We start from the raw sequence: 6,520 nt of genomic DNA, 5'->3' as shown, positions 1-6,520 counted from the left end.
AGGGATCATTTGTCAGCTTTTTTTCCCCCGATTTTTGCGTTGACCTGTATGTGTTGAGGTGGAGTATATGAATAGTACTATTATTATTATTTTTAGTATTATTATTATAACTAACATTTGCGATTAAAGTATACAATTTTTTGAATGTAATTTTTTTTGTTTTCGATGTAGTCCAATAATGAAGAAAATTTTCCGAAGATATAATAATTCAAACATCCTGGTACACTACGTCTCTTTACGTTAGTGGTTAATGGTCATTGGTATATGCGTGTGTGGTAGCAGTTTGTTTTTTTGGTATGATTTTATGATTTGGACGTTTTGTGTGTGTGTGTGTGTGTGTGTGTGTGTAAAGTAGATCTGATAAAACAAGTACACAGAGAGGGATGGCAGGTACCGTTGTTGTGCACTCGGGCCATCCGTGGAGGAATGCTGAGCTTCGTTATCTAAGTTATGTAAGGGGAAGGTAGGAGGGGCTGCTTCATGTGCTGCGGTGTGGGGATATGTGGAGCGTCCGTAGGGGGAGTGAAGTTGGGTTAGTTTAGGTTAGGTTAGGTTACTTTTGGTGCGCGTGAGAGGGGCTTGGGTGTGCTGTTTTCTGGGTGTGTGGGTAGTGGCTGCAGGGGAGTTAAGCTAGATTTTTATAGTTTAAGTTAGGTTAGATTAGATAAGGTTACTCTTGATAGTGCTGGGTGGGGGGTACTGCTGTATGGGGATGAATGGGGTGTTTTGTAGGGGGAGGGATGTGCAGGTGGATTGGATGAAGACACACGTGGACACGAGACCAATCCCAGGCCTAACCAGTTTCGTTTGCTTAAAAGAAAAGGAGGGGGAAGGGCAGGGAATAGCTTCCTCTCGTAGTAATCGTCAGTCAAGGCTTGCTGGGGGGGGGGGGTGAACTGGAAACGGCGATCATATGTGTAGTAAGCCCCAGTGATGGTTTTTTCCGATTGCAAAAACTAAATTTACTTCATCTAGTAGATTTTTCCGATTGCAGAAACTAAATCTACGTCCGGTAAAGCAGCTGTCCAACTTTCATGCACGGGCTAAAATGTGCATCGGCCGGGAATCGAACCCGGGCCTCCCGCGTGGCAGGCGAGAATTCTACCACTGAACCACCGATGCGATAGGAAGAGTGATATGTAACTATCAAAAAATTGCTTTCGTGTGTGTGTGTGTGTGTGTACCAAAGCATTTTAATAATTTGTGTCTGTAGGTAACATACTTAGAGATGTAGCAGGGTCAGATTCATCACTAAATTCAAGGTCCATTCTTCCACCTGACATGAAGACTTCTGTATACCGTGTTCATATATAGTTTTTCCATGTTAAAACTAGGCTACTCCCACAGCTTGAAAAAAATTGACGAACCCCACTGAGTCTGTTTAGGGACATTTGTCAGGCTAGAGTAAGTGCGATGTAGTGTAATAAATTCGATGAACCGTAGTTATGGGGAACCAGTAAATCTCTTTGGTTACAAATCGGGTTAAGATATGATGAGATCTAGAATAAAATGTGCATCGGCCGGGAATCGAACCCGGGCCTCCCGCGTGGCAGGCGAGAATTCTACCACTGAACCACCGATGCGATGTAAGTGAAAGTGAAGGAGGCGGGATAGTGTGTAAGGAAGCATGTGTGTGAGGATGGGAGGCTCGGTACGATTTTTATTGAGGGAGTTAGGGCGTGGAAATTTGTTTACGATCATTGTAGCTACGTGTGTTTTGAGAGAGAGAGAGAGAGAGAGGTAACAGGAAGCGTGTATTATTCAAATGTTGAGTGTATGTGGAAGTGAAAACATGAATATGAGAGAATGAGGGAGGGAGAGAGAGAGAGAGAGAGAGAGAGAGAGCGGTGTCCCATTACCGTCAGAGGGAGAGAGAGGAATTCCATCCACGTTGAGGAGGGAGGGAAAGGGAGAGGGAGAAGGAAGGGAGTGAGGGAGCCAGAAATAGAGCAAAGAGGGAGGAAACACGAATAAGTAATGGTCGTGTGGGGATGTAGAGGAGGAAGGGTGAGGAGGAGGGAAGAAACTGTGGAGGAAGAGTGGTTGGAGGGAAGGAACCCGGGAAGGAAGGGAGGAATTCAGGAGGGAAGGGGAGGAAGGAGAGAGAGAGAAGGAGGAGAGGAAGAGGAACAGAGAAGGAAGAAAGGCAGACAGGAAACAGCTCTAAGGAGAGATTAGAAGGAAGGAACTTGGGAGGGAAAGGTAAAAGGTTGGAGTGGAGGGAGGGAAGAGATTATCGAGGAGTAATTGGAGGGAAGCAACTTAGGAGAGAAGAGAAGGAAGGAGGGAGGGAGGGAGGGAGGAAGGAAAATGGGGTTGAGAAGGAAAAAACAATAATACGAAGAGATAGCAAAAAAAAAAAAAAAAAAATGAGGAAGACAAGAGGAACAGAAAAAAAATGGGGAAATAAGAGGAGGAAGAATGAAATAAAAGTGTGCATAAAAGACAGTAGAAAAAAAATGATGATGATGATGATGAGGAGGAGGAGAAGGAGAGGAGAGGAAGAAATGGAAAAGAAGTGGGAGGATAAGAGAGAAGACAAGCGAGAGGAGGAGGTGGAAGTAAAGAAGAAAGGAGGAGGAGGAGGAGTAATAGAGATAATGAGGAATGAGGCTGAGGGAGGAAAAAAAGACTCCTGGTTCTCCCACGGGTCAAGGTAATTCCAGGTATTTACATCCTGCCGAGAGAGAGAGAGAGTTGTTTTCCTACCGTTTACTCCGGCTTTTGTCTCAATAGTCTCCTTCTTTTTTATTCTTTTTTTTTTTTCATTCTTTTCCCTATTTTTATACTGAGCGTCTCTCTCTCTCTCTCTCTCTCTCTCTCTCTCTCTCTCTCTCTCTCCCCGTGTTTATCGTACTCTCTTGCTGTTCACGGTGTTTTATTGGCCATTACGGTAAGTGCAACGAGCTGGTTCAAGGTGGTTTTCCCGGTTAAATGTACGAGGTAGATAGATAGATAGATAGACAGATGGATGGATAGACGGATGAAGAAATAGGTTGATCGTCAGTCAGTCCGTTCGTTAAAATAAATTGTACATTATGAACAGATTACCGATGGAAATAATAGGTAAGTGGATGAGTCATGGTTGAGGAACATATTAAGCAAAAGACAACATACGTTAAGACCAGGTAAACACACACATACACAGACAATGACTAAGATGACGTTCTGTTCATTGACCCTTTGCATCCTTCATGTAGATAGATGTTGGATAGATAGATAGATAGATAAATAGGTAAAGTATTAAATGGAGATAATAAAAGATCAGTAACAGGAAATAGGATTATGTGGGTTGGATGAGATTGTGTCTATCAGGTGTCACTTATCTATTATCTGTCAGTCAGTCCCAAAGTTAGTCAGTCCAATTAATTCACATATCCGCTCTAATATTCCAGCCTTGCTTTCCTGATCTCTTACCTGCTTGCCTAATTGCCTTCCTGCTTACCTTTCTGTCTTTGCTTGATTCTAATTTTTTAAAATCTTCAGTCTACTTGCCTTTTAATTTGCCTAGCTACCAGTCAGTCCACTTTCCCAACTACCCATATATCTACTCACCTACCTGCTCTCGGACCTACGATTCCTACTTACCTGCCTACCTTCTTGCCAACCTACTTTTCCACCTACCCATATACCTACACACCTTCCTGCCCGCGGACCTACGATCTTGTTTACCTACCTACCTACGTACCTACCTACCTACCTACCTACCTACCCACCCACCCACCCACCCACCCACCTACCTGCCTACCTACCTACGTACCTACCTACCTACCCACCTACCTACCTAGCTAATGCTTACCCACCCAAGTACCTACCTACTCATATCTGCCTACCAAAGTAAGTTACCTGTGTCTCCTATTAACTGCATGCAAGTCGTTAGTACAGGTTAGGCTGGACAGGTCATTGGTAACCTGTTTATTAAGATGACAGGTAGACAGATAGGAGAGGCTGGCTAATGAAAGGACAGGTAAAGGTAAGAAGGTAGGTAGGTACAGAGGAGCTGGCGGAGGTCGAGACAGGTATGGGTAAGTAGGGTGGTAAGTAGCTAGGCAGGTAAATAGAGGAACAAGAAGATAGGAAAGTAGAGAAACACGAAGGCGGGTAGATAGATAGGTAGGTAGGTAGGTAGACAGTTTAGTAGGTAGTTAGACCTTTCGTAGTTAGTAAAGGAGTTAGAATAAACCTCCTCTACCCTCTTGATTTACAACAGCATTTATTCCTTTTATTTTCCCCACTCGTAAGTTATTTCCTTCACCTCATGGGAAGTCTCTCGCACCGAACGGGATAATCACATCGCCACAGCGTCCTCCCGGTGCCATAAAACCGGGAGATAGATTTTCGGAGATAAATATTCCAGCTCGTATATCACCGCTAAAATGTCGACGATCCAGACCATATTGTTTGCCTTGGTGCGGGTAGGTGGGGAGAGGAGGGTTGAGAGAGAGAGAGAGAGAGAGAGAATGTGTGTGTGTGGGTGGGTGTGTTCAGCGTAGAGAAATTCAGTCATCCTACGTGTTACAGGAAGAGGAAGGAAATGAACACTTAAATACGCAAAATTAAGTGGCAGACGTAAAAGGTGTGCAAGTAGGCAATTAAGAAGGTCAAAGGTCAGATGTGAAAAAGTCTGCCGTGTTGAGCCGACTGGTTGAGACAGACAAAAAGTTCTGTGGCATTTTTAATACAGCGTGGTTAAACAGTTTTTTGCGTAGTTCGAGACGGGAGGTGTGGTGAGGTGTAGTGCGAGGTGTGGTAGTGTGTGGTGTATTTCAGTGTGAGGCATTGTAGTGTGAGGTGTGGTAGTGTGTGGTGTGGCAGAGTGAGGTGTGGTAGTGTGATGTAACAGTTCGAAATGAGGTAGTGTGTGGTGTGACAGTGTGAGGTGTGGCAGTGTGTGATGTGGCAGTGTAAGGTGTGTGTGAAGCTTTACACACACACACACACACACACACACACACACACACACACACAGTATACATAAGCATAAAAGCCAGTCGTCATCCATCCACTTAACGTGATTTTTTCCTTTAATTAGATGATCCACACTGGGGGCAATATTGTAGGTGACGTAAGAAACTTCCTAGCACTTCATCCTTAGCGATTTATTTAGCTTACTACACTGAACAGTCTCATGTATGTTATGTTTATCGTTTTTAATACTGACATACTTTGCATCAGTAACACACAAAAGGATATTGCGGTCTTGTGTGAAAAATAAATTGGTGTTCAGTAATTTTCAGTCACGCAAGGTACAACCCGAGCCTCACATGGTTGTAACGAGGGAGAGAATTGCATAGTAAAGAGAAACTGCCCAATTTTGCACAATCTTGGGAACCTTTGAACACAGGAAGAACAGACTAATGACCGCGAATGATTTGAAACCAGGCAAAAATGTTGATGGGAAAGGGATTACCAGTGTGTATGTGCGTGTGTGTGTGTGTGTGTGTGTGTGTGTGTGTGTGTGTGAGAGAGAGAGAGAGAGAGAGAGAGAGAGAGAGAGAGAGCAATTTACATCGTTTAGTACATGTGCTGGTATACGCATTGTGTGGATGTACGGTACGCGCTCGTATGCTGTAAAAGTGTATGATTGGTGCATGTGTGTGTGTGTGTGTGTCTTTGTCTGTGTCTGTGTGTGAAGGGGAGGGGGGTCATGGCACGCACACGCACAAATACGCACTTACATACCAAGAGAGACGAACACTTTGTGCGTAAGTGTATGTTCCACGAACCACCATCCCTACACACACACACACACACACACACACACACACACACACACACACACACACACACACACACACACACACACACACACACACACACACACACACCTGCACAATGGGGTCGCCACCTTGGCTCTCACCTGTGCTGTGGGAGTTTCCTGTGTTTTACTCCCAACCTGACGCCAATTTACCCACCTTCCTGAACCACTCAATGGGGGGAGCAGCTCTTGAGTGTAGGAATTGGAGACGAAGCGCATTATTAAGCACGATTTGTATAAGCAGTCCATGTTATAGTGAGACATACGTTCCGAATACATTGTTGTTAGATTTTTGTGTCGATGATAGTGTAATTAATGTAAACTGGCAAATCAGCTTTTTATGTACATAGTAACAGTCTCATTCGGTCACTGTTCTAACGATGGTCCATGTCCCACTGGAGGCATGGCACCGGCTTCACCAACACAGGAGCATGAAAGTAGGCCAAAACACCCCCTCCGAGGACTTCAATCATCTATCACATGCACATCTAAAATGACTAATACAGCTCAAAACTCTACGCACCCGGCCACCCACATTTCACTAACAAAGCCTGCTCATGAACGTGGCCAAAGCACCTCCCCACATGACATCATTCAGGGTCATAGTTGGAATATCAGCTATCTGGCCACCCAGTGATTATGTTTGCAATGTTTAGTTCTTAAAGTTCGTCAGGTTACAGTCATCCATTCATTCACTCATTCATTCATACATACATACCAACTCGGCATCATTAGTATACAGGATAGGTTGATATGGTAAAT

At 44.2% G+C, this 6,520-nt stretch overlaps 2 non-coding genes across 2 annotated transcripts; both read right to left on the bottom strand.

Moving 5' to 3' along the window:
- Positions 1–1,051: 1,051 nt before the first annotated feature.
- On the bottom strand, positions 1,052–1,122 carry TRNAG-GCC (transfer RNA glycine (anticodon GCC)). Its single transcript has one exon. It is a non-coding gene; the product is annotated as a tRNA-Gly (tRNA).
- A 390-nt stretch (positions 1,123–1,512) lies between these two features.
- On the bottom strand, positions 1,513–1,583 carry TRNAG-GCC (transfer RNA glycine (anticodon GCC)). The gene has a single exon. It is a non-coding gene; the product is annotated as a tRNA-Gly (tRNA).
- Between the last annotated feature and the right edge of the window lie 4,937 nt (positions 1,584–6,520).

The sequence above is a fragment of the Coenobita brevimanus genome, chromosome 6, assembly GCF_032717465.1.
Source record: "Coenobita brevimanus isolate Jiangsu-jjx chromosome 6, ASM3271746v2, whole genome shotgun sequence".
NCBI lineage: Eukaryota > Metazoa > Arthropoda > Malacostraca > Decapoda > Coenobitidae > Coenobita > Coenobita brevimanus.
The sequence above is the reverse complement of the archived record's forward strand: the minus strand, read 5'-3'. Positions and strand labels throughout refer to the sequence as shown.